Source organism: Glycine soja, chromosome 16 (genome assembly GCF_004193775.1).
Source record: "Glycine soja cultivar W05 chromosome 16, ASM419377v2, whole genome shotgun sequence".
NCBI classification, from domain to species: Eukaryota; Viridiplantae; Streptophyta; class Magnoliopsida; order Fabales; family Fabaceae; genus Glycine; species Glycine soja.
This window is the reverse complement of record NC_041017.1, coordinates 25,852,356-25,864,229: the sequence shown is the minus strand read 5'-3', so window position 1 is coordinate 25,864,229 and position 11,874 is coordinate 25,852,356. Positions and strand designations below refer to the sequence as shown.

At 33.8% G+C, this 11,874-nt stretch overlaps 1 pseudogene; it reads left to right on the top strand.

Moving 5' to 3' along the window:
* The first annotated feature begins 5,148 nt into the window (after positions 1-5,148).
* On the top strand, positions 5,149-11,509 carry LOC114389897 (annotated as a pseudogene).
* The last annotated feature ends 365 nt before the right edge of the window (positions 11,510-11,874 follow it).

Sequence of the window (11,874 nt, the reverse complement as noted above, 5' to 3'; positions counted from 1 at the left end):
AAAAACGTCAAAAACTATCTTTTTTAGTTTCTAAAACCAAATTATACAATTTATTAACAAAACAATTATGAACAAAAATTCTAAAGAAAAGTTAAGATAATTGCTCACAAAATAAGGTGTGAAAAAGAATTATCAAAATACGCTAAACTTATACAATTGCTTGTCCCCAAGCAACACAAAATCCAACAAAGGGTGAAGAAAATTATTTACACAAACACAACAATGGTCAAAATCATTAAGCGCACATATCATCACAATGGGATTCCAAATAATGCAAGACTAAGGGAATGTGCAAGAATGTTTAGAAAGAATCATCAAAATCATGAAAGCAAATTTTTTAGATTGAGAAGCATAACATCTTATGAATGAGAATTCACTACTTTGCATGACCCCTCTCAATTCAAGTGTTTCACTCAAGGCATGATTTTCCAATGTTATCACTTCCACTCATTTGCACATTGAATGCCTCAACTTAACTTTGTTCTTCATCCTATTTTTCATAAAAAAATATCACATAAAAGCATGAATCTCCGAGTCTTTTAGGCTTGTAACTTGGCTGGACTTGCAAAAAATATTAGTTTTTCTAGACAATCAAAATCATCCAAGGATAAAAAAGAGCAATAAATGTGAAAGTTTTGACAATATCAACTTCAGAATGCTTAAAGTTATGAAGAAGTGTTAAGAGTGATGAAGTTGTACTACATCAGAATGGGATGTCAATCTGAACCTCAACAAAATAATTCATTAAGTATGGATTTGTTCTTGTAAATCATGCAGATTTTGATGATGTCAAAAAGAATTTGCTTGATAATGATTGTCATCATCAAAAAAAGGGAGAATGTGAATGTATGAATACATGATTTTGATGATGCCAAAGAAGAATCAAATAAGGTTGCTTCAAAGGATAAACATTGCTTTAAGATTAATACAATGTTGCTTCAACAAACAAAGCCTTGCTACAATATTAACTCAAGATCAAGCCTTGCCTCAAAACAAAGTGTTTCCAAGACATCCAAGACTTTGGTAATCGATTACCAGGCAATGTAATCGATTACCAGAAGACAATTTTGAAAAATAGATGTTAAAAAGGTTTTGAATTTGAATTTTGAACCTATAATAGATTATCAGATGTCTGTAATCGATTACCAGCAACAAAACTCTTGAAATTCAAATTCAAAAGTCATGACCCTTCAAAATATAACTGTGTAATCGATTACCAGATGTTTGTAATCGATTACCAGTGAAAAATTTCAGAAAAAACTTTTTGAAAAGACACATATTTTCAAACCATTTTGAAAAGGCACGGAGGGCCTATATATATGTGTGTGTTTGACTTCGAAAAGCAAGAAAGAGATATTCCAAGAGAACTTCATTGTCAAATGCTCTCTCAACAACTCTTGGGCAAACACTTGCAAATCTATTGAAAGTTCATCCAGGAACTTCAAATTGTATTATCCACTCTAAAGGAGAGAAATCTTTTTGTTCTTCTCAAAAAGTCAATTGTAATCAAGAGACTGGTTGTCTCTTGTATTGTGAGTTTCCTGAACACAAGGGAAAGGGATTCCTTGGGTGTTTAGAAGTTGTAAAAAAGATTTTTACAAAGATAGTGGAAAATATCAAGTAGGTTGCTTGAGGACTGGACGCAGGCATGGGAAGTGGCCGAACCAATATAAATCGAGTTTGAATTTCTCTCTTCCCTTATCTCATTTATGTTATTGTAATCAATTTTGTCTTGCATGTTTAAAGAATATTATTAAATTGATTTTTGCTTCTTCTTTTGCATTCTGAGCCTATCATTTAGAAGGGGGTTAAGAGTTTGTTAGTGAAAATTTTGAAACTTAATTCACCCCCTCTTAAGTTATTGAGACCACTTGTCCTATAGTTCTCTAGAAAAATCAGAACGACTATTTTAATGGTTCTTTAGAATGTCCATGAGAAAGGTCCCTTAGAATGGAACCTCATAATGATACTGCATATTGTCACTTCATGAAAGTTGTAAAATGGCTTACTTGCTCTAGAAGCTAGTTAGTTTTGTGAATCCCACCTCAACAGTCTTTGTGGGATCTATTTGAAGCATTTTCCAAAGGCATGACAAGTTAAAGCATTCCCAAAATAGTACAGCAAAAGCATATCACTAAGTGAGAAATATACATTTTATCTTCAACCCTCTTTGTGAGAGTGACCCACTTTTGTACTGAACTTGAAAACTCTAATAATCTTAGACAGAAGTGTGAGACTAAATTCATGAGTGGAACCCCTCATTGTGAGGTAAAAATTTGTATTTTGTGCAGTTAAATGTAACAACCTATTTTTCGTAAAATAAATTAAAAGGTGTTTTATTTAAAAATAAATATAGTTTTAGAAAAATAATGAGGTTTTTATAATTAAATAAATTAGGAGAAATAATTTTATTAATTAAAATAATTGTTTAACGGAAAATAAAAAGGGATGTTTCATTTTTTCATTTGATAGGGAGTAAAATAGAGTTCCTTTTTATAAAATAATAAAATAAAGAAAAAATAGAGTAAATAGTAGGATGAAAGTACCCTAACTATAAATAGATATATTATGTCAGTTTTTACATTTTATGATACATCTCTACACTGTTTCTTCCTCTCAAATTCGTTTTCCCTTTCCTCTCTCCCAAAACCATCTCTTTTTCCCGCGTGCACTCAAACCTATCCCTGTAAAACTATGATCTCATACTCGTTAACCGTAGGATCATCGATGAATTTGAACAGAAGGTTCAGAATGCATTTTCTCACAACACCACCATTAGGATTTATGAAACTATGTCTGTGGTAAGAGAAATGTTCCTTGCACGGTGCTTCCTTTTTCCTGAATACACCCAAACTTATCCCATTAAACCTATGATCCTGGACTCGTTATCCATTGGATCACTGTGAAATTTAAACACCAGGTTCAAAACTAATCTCCTCACACTCCAATCCTTTCTGCTTCTCTCTAACGCTTGGAAACCCTAGCAGAGCAACCAAAAGAAAAAATTGAGGAATCTTAGGAAACCGCTAGAGACGTTGTTATCACTGCCGGACTACACACATGAGTCTGGTTAGATGTAAGGGATGAGTTTTCACAATTGGGGTTAGAATGAACATGTGTAGGGATCTTTAGAGGATTAAATTAGAGTTTATTTTGGGATTTTTATTGAATTATAATTCTTCCTTTATGATTATAATTAAGATATTGTTGTATTTGACGAACCAATTGATGTCTTAATTTGAACCGGTTGATAAAATTGAGTGCTCTTGGTGCTTTTGTGTTTTTGATCTATGATTTTGATTCGTTTGATTTTGATATGATTATGTGAAATTTTTTGAGGGGTTTTACTCCCCATGTTGTGAGAAGCATTTTTTGTATGATTCATTTGTGTTTTGGACAAGATTTACTAGATTAGTGAGATAAATTGTTATATTGGGATTATAACATTGTGATTGAGATTGAGTGTATGCGATAAATTGAGTACGTGTTGAATTGTAAGATACGTGTGTATTGAGATGTTGTGTGCATTGAGTTATGAGCTATGAACTGTACAATCACACGACTGTAAGACCCTTTAAGGGCGACAAGTTAATGCGTAACGAGTATTGTGATGAGAACTACTATGGGAAACCAATGAGTTTAATCACTTTGAGGTGCGATGAGATAAAATTATTTTGAGAATAATTGAGGAGTCGTGTGTTCTGTATAATTCATAGATAGATTATGTGTCCTAAAATGTTTTTTGGGTTGGACTTGAATCAGGAGGGAGACGCCTTGATGGACTCTTCGGAGTCTAGACCTTGGGGGTAAATACACTCAGTTTGAGTGCTCCTTTAAGCGTGTGCCAATCCCACATGGTTGGAGCATTCTTGCAAAATAGTGTGACCCTGACTGGTCTCCCTATGATTTTACCTGGTGAGAGTGACCTGACTTACTTGTGTGTGGTCTGTCTTGTCATGTACTCTTAGGCCTTCGACGAGATTTTTCACTAACATGGTACCACATTGCACATAGGATTGAGTCTTAGTATATTTGTTGCATAACACTTGTGTATTGATCAATATTGGTTGGTTGAGTGATATTGTATTTTGATCCTTGAGTACATGAATGATGTGAAAATGTGTGAGATGTGTAGTGTTGAGATGTGATGTTACGCAATAAGTGGTGGAATGACATGAGCTATGTTTAAGTTGCATTTCATTTATATGATATGTATATCTACATGTTGTCTCATTTCTCTCTCTATTAGTTAGGAATGTAATAACTCACTCCTTGTGTACTGTTTGTGTTTGGATCATGTGATGATCTCGAACTTTGTGCTCGTGGGAACAGATGACTAGGTGGGTTACTTTAAGGAACCTTGTGTTAGAGGACGTCGGGACACAATGCTCTGATAGGATGTGACATTAGGGCATGTGTTTCTATTTTAATTGCATGATGTCTTGAGTTGAAAATGTTTCTGATAAGTTTTATTTGATAATAGTGAAGTAAATGTGAACCTTTTTCCCACGTGAACTCTTCTATGCTTAAAAAACCTCATTTTATGTAATTCCATATTTTCATGTATCTTATTATATAAATATGTATATCGGGGTAGAGGGTGTCACATTTAGTGGTATCAAAGCAGGTCGAACCTTTCGGTCAGTGTGTTATGTACTTACCATATTCTGGTGTGCGCTCTGTGTGATTACTTATGAGTACTTCTGTTGAACATGCTTGAATTATTATTTATATTTTCTTCTGCATTATTAAATGAGATCGTATAATGCTTGTGATGTGCCTTGCATCGTTAATGTTAAGTCAGGAGTTATGAGACCGGCCATCTGCTATGCAGGGGTTCCATCCATTGACATGTATTATGGAAAAGGTATGTATCTCAAGAATTAACTATCCAGTCTTAGTTTCTTTAGGCAGATATTGTTTTGTAATAAAAAAATTAAATTATTTCTAGCTCAATATGCTTCTAATATGCCATGTTTATAATATGTCATATATCCATAGGCTTGGATTTCTAATAATTAGTTATGTAATAATCTCTTTCTGAATTCCAAATTTTCCCGTCTATCACATTGTGTTCAACTCCTATAACGGGATGACAGAGTATGGAGATCTCTTGAATGTTTCACTTTTCCTTGACTTGTTTTAGTTATGCCTGTTAAAGCAACTTTATTCGACAAGAAGTACAATCCTCTACCAGAGCTATGAACTGGTCCTTACAACATTATTTGTTGGAACCGAAAAGGGAAATGTATCCTTTGCTGATGAATTGACATTCTTTTTATTTAGTCAAATAAAGTTTAAATACTTAAGATTTCTTTATTTTCTTTCTCTTTAAATTCTTAAAGGCCCTGTGGGTTTTTGGGTAGGGTTGGAAATTTGAAGTGATTCTATATTCTTATGACATAAGCATCTAAATATGGGTTCCTAGATTGATAGCTTCTAGTTTTGTGTTTGGCTAGCTTTGGTAACTTGCCAGGTGATATGGTATATTCTAACTATTTGAATCATTATGCTTTGTTTTGACTTTTCCTTTCTTATGAAAAAGATCTTATGTGTGATGACTAGGATTACTAGTTCACCTTGTTGGAAAACAAATTATGACTTACAATCACTTTTAGAGTAGAAGAATCACTTAAGGGTGTGTTTGGGTAAACAACTTAAATGTTTATTCTATAACCTCTTATTACATGAGGACTTATTACCATATATTTGACCATGAAACTTGTTGGAATAAGCTAAAAAAATAAGTCATGCCAAGAAACTTATTGGGATAAGCTAAAAAGAACTTATGGGAGTTATAAGCTATTTTGATAAACTCAAATGAGCTCTTCTAAACATCCCCAAAAAATGTTATACTGTTGGTGTCTTTGGTCTTAGTTCTGAGTGAATCCCTTTCTTTTCTCCATTTCATTTTCATTTATTTTTTTAATAATTAATCACTTGATTTTGCTAGCTTCTCAAAAGAAAGAAAGTGGTTATTTCCCAAAAATAATGGTTCCCAAAGATTCACGTAGCATTTTTTTAGTTATTAAAACAATAAAGAAGAAATTGCAAGTATCCACTGTACTTCCATATGCCTCATGCTCAAATGCATGCAAGATTGCAAACACATGCTTCTTATATGAACTTCATATGTGATGCAATCCTACCCCCAAGGGCATTGGATAGAAGACTCCAAGAAGATTGGGCCAGAGATGCAAGAGAAGGCCCTAGGATTCTCATGAGCCTTAGGATAGATTTCGGGCCCATGAGCTAAGTATGAGCCCACTTATCTTTGTACATATTAGATTAAGGTTTCATTATTTTTGGGCCTTGTATTTAGGGCTCCATAATGTAGGTAGGGTACCCTAGAAATGTAGGATTTTTCAGCCCTTGTATTTTAGGGCACCTAGACTAGTTTTTGTATTAGGGGTAGTTTTGTAATTTCACATGCATTGAATGAATATTTGATGTGTATTGGAAAATAAATTTAATTGAATTGGGAGAAGCCCAATCCAATTAAATTTTAGAGGGGGAAGTGAGCATTTGCTTACTACACCCCATTGCCACATCATATAGTCACACTTTGTGCATGTCCTTTATGCTTTACATGCCTCATGACACCTAAGCACACTTAGTGGAGAATCTTTGACTTGATCTTGGATTAGTGGGTTGAACCATAGCTAAAATTCACTAATCATAATTAGTGAAATTTTGGCTCCAAAATTTGGCTCCACAAATTTAATTTCAAATTCAAGTAAAATTTGAATAGAAATTCAAATTTCCTTCCAATTTTGTGTAACACTTAGGTTATAAATAGAGCCATGTGTGTGCATTTTTTCAACTTTGATCATTTTGAGAATTACACTTCAAAGTTCAGACCTCATTCGAGGCACAAAATTTCATGCTCCCTCTCCTTCTCTCTCCATTCTTCTTCTCCTACCTCCAAGCTCTTATTTGTGGCTTCCTATGATGGTAAGCTTCTTCTAGACTCATCTTCTACTTGAAGTGACATCTCCATTCATCTTTCCCCTTCTCCATTTCGCTGCAATCAGACCTCAAGAAGCAAAGAAATCCATTGATAAAGAAGATCCAAGGCCTACAAGCTCTAATGGAGCTACATCAATATGTGACAACTTGGAACCACTAACAAACTTAATATGTTTTTCATGCTTATGTGCTAGGTATTATAAGATTAGATTGATAAGAAACAACTTGGAGCCACTAAGGTTGAATGGTTTGTGACTAGTGAATGGTCTCCGGATGGGTGCTATTTCATGACAACTACTAACAGCTCCAAAGCTTCAAGTTGACAATGGGTATGTAATATATGGCCATTAGTGTAAAATGCCTAAAAACATGTAATATTCTAACCGTAGGCACATTATTTTTTTAGTGTAAAATGTCATCCTGATCGGCCACTTTATTCATTCCCATTGATTTGATAATAAATAGTCAATGATTAATTTAAACAACACTTAGTGGTCTTATTGGACAATAACTCATTATTTATAGGAGAACATTTTATTGATTGTAATATGTTGCTTTCCACTTTTTTGGTGGTCATAGTCTTATTCACAAAGAGAGGCCTTTGTGTTACATTGTATTTTCTTTTATTGAAGGATCAAGATTTTTCACTACAGTGGGTCATTGTACTTCAAGAAGATATTTGAAAAATTGTACTAGGTCAGTAGTGTCTTGAACTTTTGCTGAATAATTGTTTTTTTTACCACCTTTTCACAAATGTTATTGAATTGTATGCAAACTATTTTTACGTTGATTGGAAACTAGAGTCACTCAATAAATTTGGTGATATTTTTGAATTAATTAAGTCTCTAAATTTGGTACAACTTGAAGATAAAAAAACCATCAGGTTCGTGACCAAGTTTATGACACTACTAGAAATTATACATTTAACATCGCTAGGTTAACATCGGTTTTCAACAAAACCGATGTTAACACAAACGCAGTGGCATACTGGTAATAAGACGAGTTTATTAACATCAGTTTTGACAAAACCGATGTTAACATAGCCTCGTTAACATCGGTTTTGTCAAAAGCGATGTTAACGAGGCTATGTTAACATCGGTCTTTCAAAAAACAGATGTCAACAAGGCTATGTTAACATCGGTTTTTAAAAAAAACTGATGTTGTGTTTTTACTTAAACTACAAACTGAAAAGCCTTTCCTCTTCTCGCGCTCAGTCTTTCACAAACCCACCCTCGTGACTGCCATTGTCCCTGACCCCCGACGTTGAGTCTCGCAAAGCCACCCTCAGGCCGTCGTCGCGCTCTGGTCGTGTCTGTTGTAATGCTCACCGCCGTGTCTTGGTAAGTTTTCTTGCTTAGGAAAAATTAATGTGGTCACTGCCATTGTCTTTGAATGACGTTTATTGCTTTCCTTGCAGCCATTCCATTGGCACCAAAGCACTTTTTACTCCTCTTTGTACTCGTAATCGCAAGGTAAGTTTTGCTTGTGCTTGCCATTATGTTAACTTCCCTTAGTTATAACTTCCCTTAAACTGAGCTTTTAACTTCCCTTAGTTGGTCACAACCTGCATGTGATCTATTTAGGAAAGTTGTACTTTGATTGTTTCAAGCTTCAAATACCCTGAGACTAGGCTCAGGCCTTTTGATTTGCACTATATCAGAGGTGAGTGAGCCTATTGGCAATTACCCCTTTGTTCTTAGTGATTATTATTTGTGTTGTTGTTGATGAAGCTCCGTTGCTGCAGCTTTTGGAGTTGTACTTGTTATTTCTTTCATCCACAGAACGAACATTGTAGGTAAAATTATTCTTTTCTTCTGTAACATTTCACTAAACATATGATAGTATAGCATGGGTTTTTTCTGTACTTGTTGTTTGTATTTTTTGAATAAAATTTCTGCTATTTGTTAATTCCCTTAACAAGTACTGTTATTGATTTATATTCGGTGAGTTGAAATTTCATTTACGAATGTGAAGACTTGGTTTTTAAATAATCTCTTTAAACTTTAACATCTACTTCTAACTCCGGTGATCAAATTATACATTATACAAATTAAAAAAATAGTAAAAACATTAATTAAGAGAGCAAATGATGAGAAATTTCATATGAAACATGTACTTGCTACACTGCTGGCAGAACCTTTGTTTCTGACCTCCAATTGTGACCTGTGTAGTCTTGGAATGGACTTCACGGACCTTATGGCGTCTATGATAGTATTTGCAGTTACTGAGATCAGAGTGGCACCCGTCCACAAGGCATAACACTATTTGTGTCTCGTTGTTAAAGGAAGGAGCTCTCTTAGCTGACCCTGAAAAAGATGAGGATATCATTTTGGAGACTCCAACAACACGACCATCTTTGGACTTAGCCAACACTGATGATTCCGTGCCAAAATTTTCCACCTGGCCAAGCTTCAAGTCAATAGAAAATTACCCCTTAGTTCTATACATTCCATATCTGCTTCAGGGAGCTATGAGACCAGCAAAACTTGCAGATAGACCGGATCATGTGGTCGATGATCCCCTATATCTGATGACATTGATCATCCCAAAGCTTTTTCTGAAGCCATTGCAGGTTATATGAGATGCTACCGTGTTCGAGGTGTTTAATGAAGACTTCCCCTTGTACATAAAGCATGAAGATCTATCTGAAATAGCACACGGTGGTCAATGTCTCAGCATCTCTGTTATACAGTTGTGGATTCTATAAGTCAATTTAGATTATTGTTAATTACCTAACTTATTATTTTAAATTCATACATAATTTACTTTGTGTTAACAACAATAGGCATATGATTGAGACAAGTATGCGAGTGGGGAATCCCGATGTGTATGGATTCCTCGAGCCACAGTCCATCGAGAGATCTGGCAATCACAATTTGAATCAGAAAGCTACATGAAGAACTGGATGCAGAATTTAAAATGGGATGTGTACCTAGGAGCCTACCTGAATGGGTAAGTTAAATTGAAAAAATGAATTTAAATAGTGTATAATAGTATAATAACCTATATTGGTGTCCACTGCAGTGCACATTGGCAAATGGTCATCATTTTGCCTAAGGAAAATGTTGTCATCTGGTTTTGTTCATTGCATAATAGGCCAGACAACTACCTCAAAGGAATAATTAATAGGTCAGTGTTGTTTTTCAATACATTTGCATTAGCATTAGTCGGGAACATCAATATTTTAATTGTACAATAACCATCCATGTTTGTATTCAACAGTGCTTTGAAAGGACTTGACGATACTCCATAAAGCAAATCCAAGGCTGGTGCTAGGTGGATTGTTGTTAAAGTAAGTGATTTAAACAATGCTTCTACTTATATTTTATGTCTGTGTAGACTAATTTGTAGTTAACGTTGAATATTTAAATTTCATAATATATTTAGTGTAATAGACAAAAAGGAAACACTGAGTGTGGCTATTACGTGATGCACTGGATGTCAACTATAATCTTAGGAAGTTTTAAGAATAATTGGGAAACGGTAATTGTTTAATTCAAACAAATTTGATTTTGTTATAATTGATATTATATTATTAACTTATGTTTTATTTTATCATGCAGTATTTCAATGATGCTAGACCATTGGAACCAGAGAGATCGAAGGCACTTCGCATCCAGTGGGCAAAGTATTATCTGAAAGTTACAAATGAAACTTAGGATGTTTAGGCAATTTTGTAATTTTAGTTTACTTGCTTTACATTTTTTACAATTCATGTCTCCTTTTAACATTACATATTCTTTTAATTCATAGTTATTAATAATTTTCTCATGGAATTTTTCTGCTAAAAACTATTTTAAAACAGAATGAAAATTATATATGTTGTGTTGTGTGGTCTGATTTAAAATTTGCAGGTTAATTTTTGGGTTTATTGAAAAATAGATAATGTATTAAAAAAAATCCTAAAAACAACATTGGTTTTTTTAAAAAAAATCAATGTTAACCTACACTAACAACATCAGTTTTTAAAAAAAAATTACAAAACTGATGTTAATGTTGGCAGTTGACATTGGTTTTATTACAAAACCGATGTTAACGTTGGTACTTAACATCGGTTTTTGTAGAAAATTGATGTTAACATTGGAAGTTAACATCGATTTTTGTAAAAAACTGATGTTAACTGCCAACATTGGTATGAACATATATATCTTTTTGTGTAATTCTTATTATATAACATCGGTTATTTAAATAACCGATCTTGTTATTTTACGTTAACATCGGTTTTCAAAAACCGATGTTAATGATAATACTTTCAACATTGGTTAATAACTGATGTTGAAAGTCTTAAATAACTGATGTTAATAGCTTATTTTCTAGTAGTGTGATATTTATTTTAGTTGAGTTGTATCTTTTGTTCTTTTAAGACCGTGGACTAATTGCAGGTCAAGGACCACCAAAGTCAACCCAGACTTCTACAAAAGCCTTTTCTACCAACACTACAACACCGATTAGAGATATTAAAAATCTAATCTTGGGATTCCTTTTGGATACTACTTTTTCCTGTGTTACTTTTTGTGAGTGGTACTATTTCTCTTATTAGGATTCAACATTACTTATTTTTATTGCTCTATTGATGATTAGGAAAAATATTAGTGACATTTATATATATATATCATGAGCAAATGGAGTTGATGAGGGAGCTCTGTGGAAAGGCTTAGGAACATCTATGTGTGCTATTTCTTTTGGTTTTGTTGCCACAACCATTTTGATTTCAATGTTTCTTATAATGGCCATATTTGAACATTTGTTCAAACCCACCTTACAATTTTCCACACCAGAATATATGTTGTGACTGTCATACCCTAATTTCATCTAGAAACTATCATTTGTTGATCTTTTGATCCTTGCTAATCGGCTTACAGTGTTGAACACCAGTTACAGTGCGAAACAGATGATCATTCAATG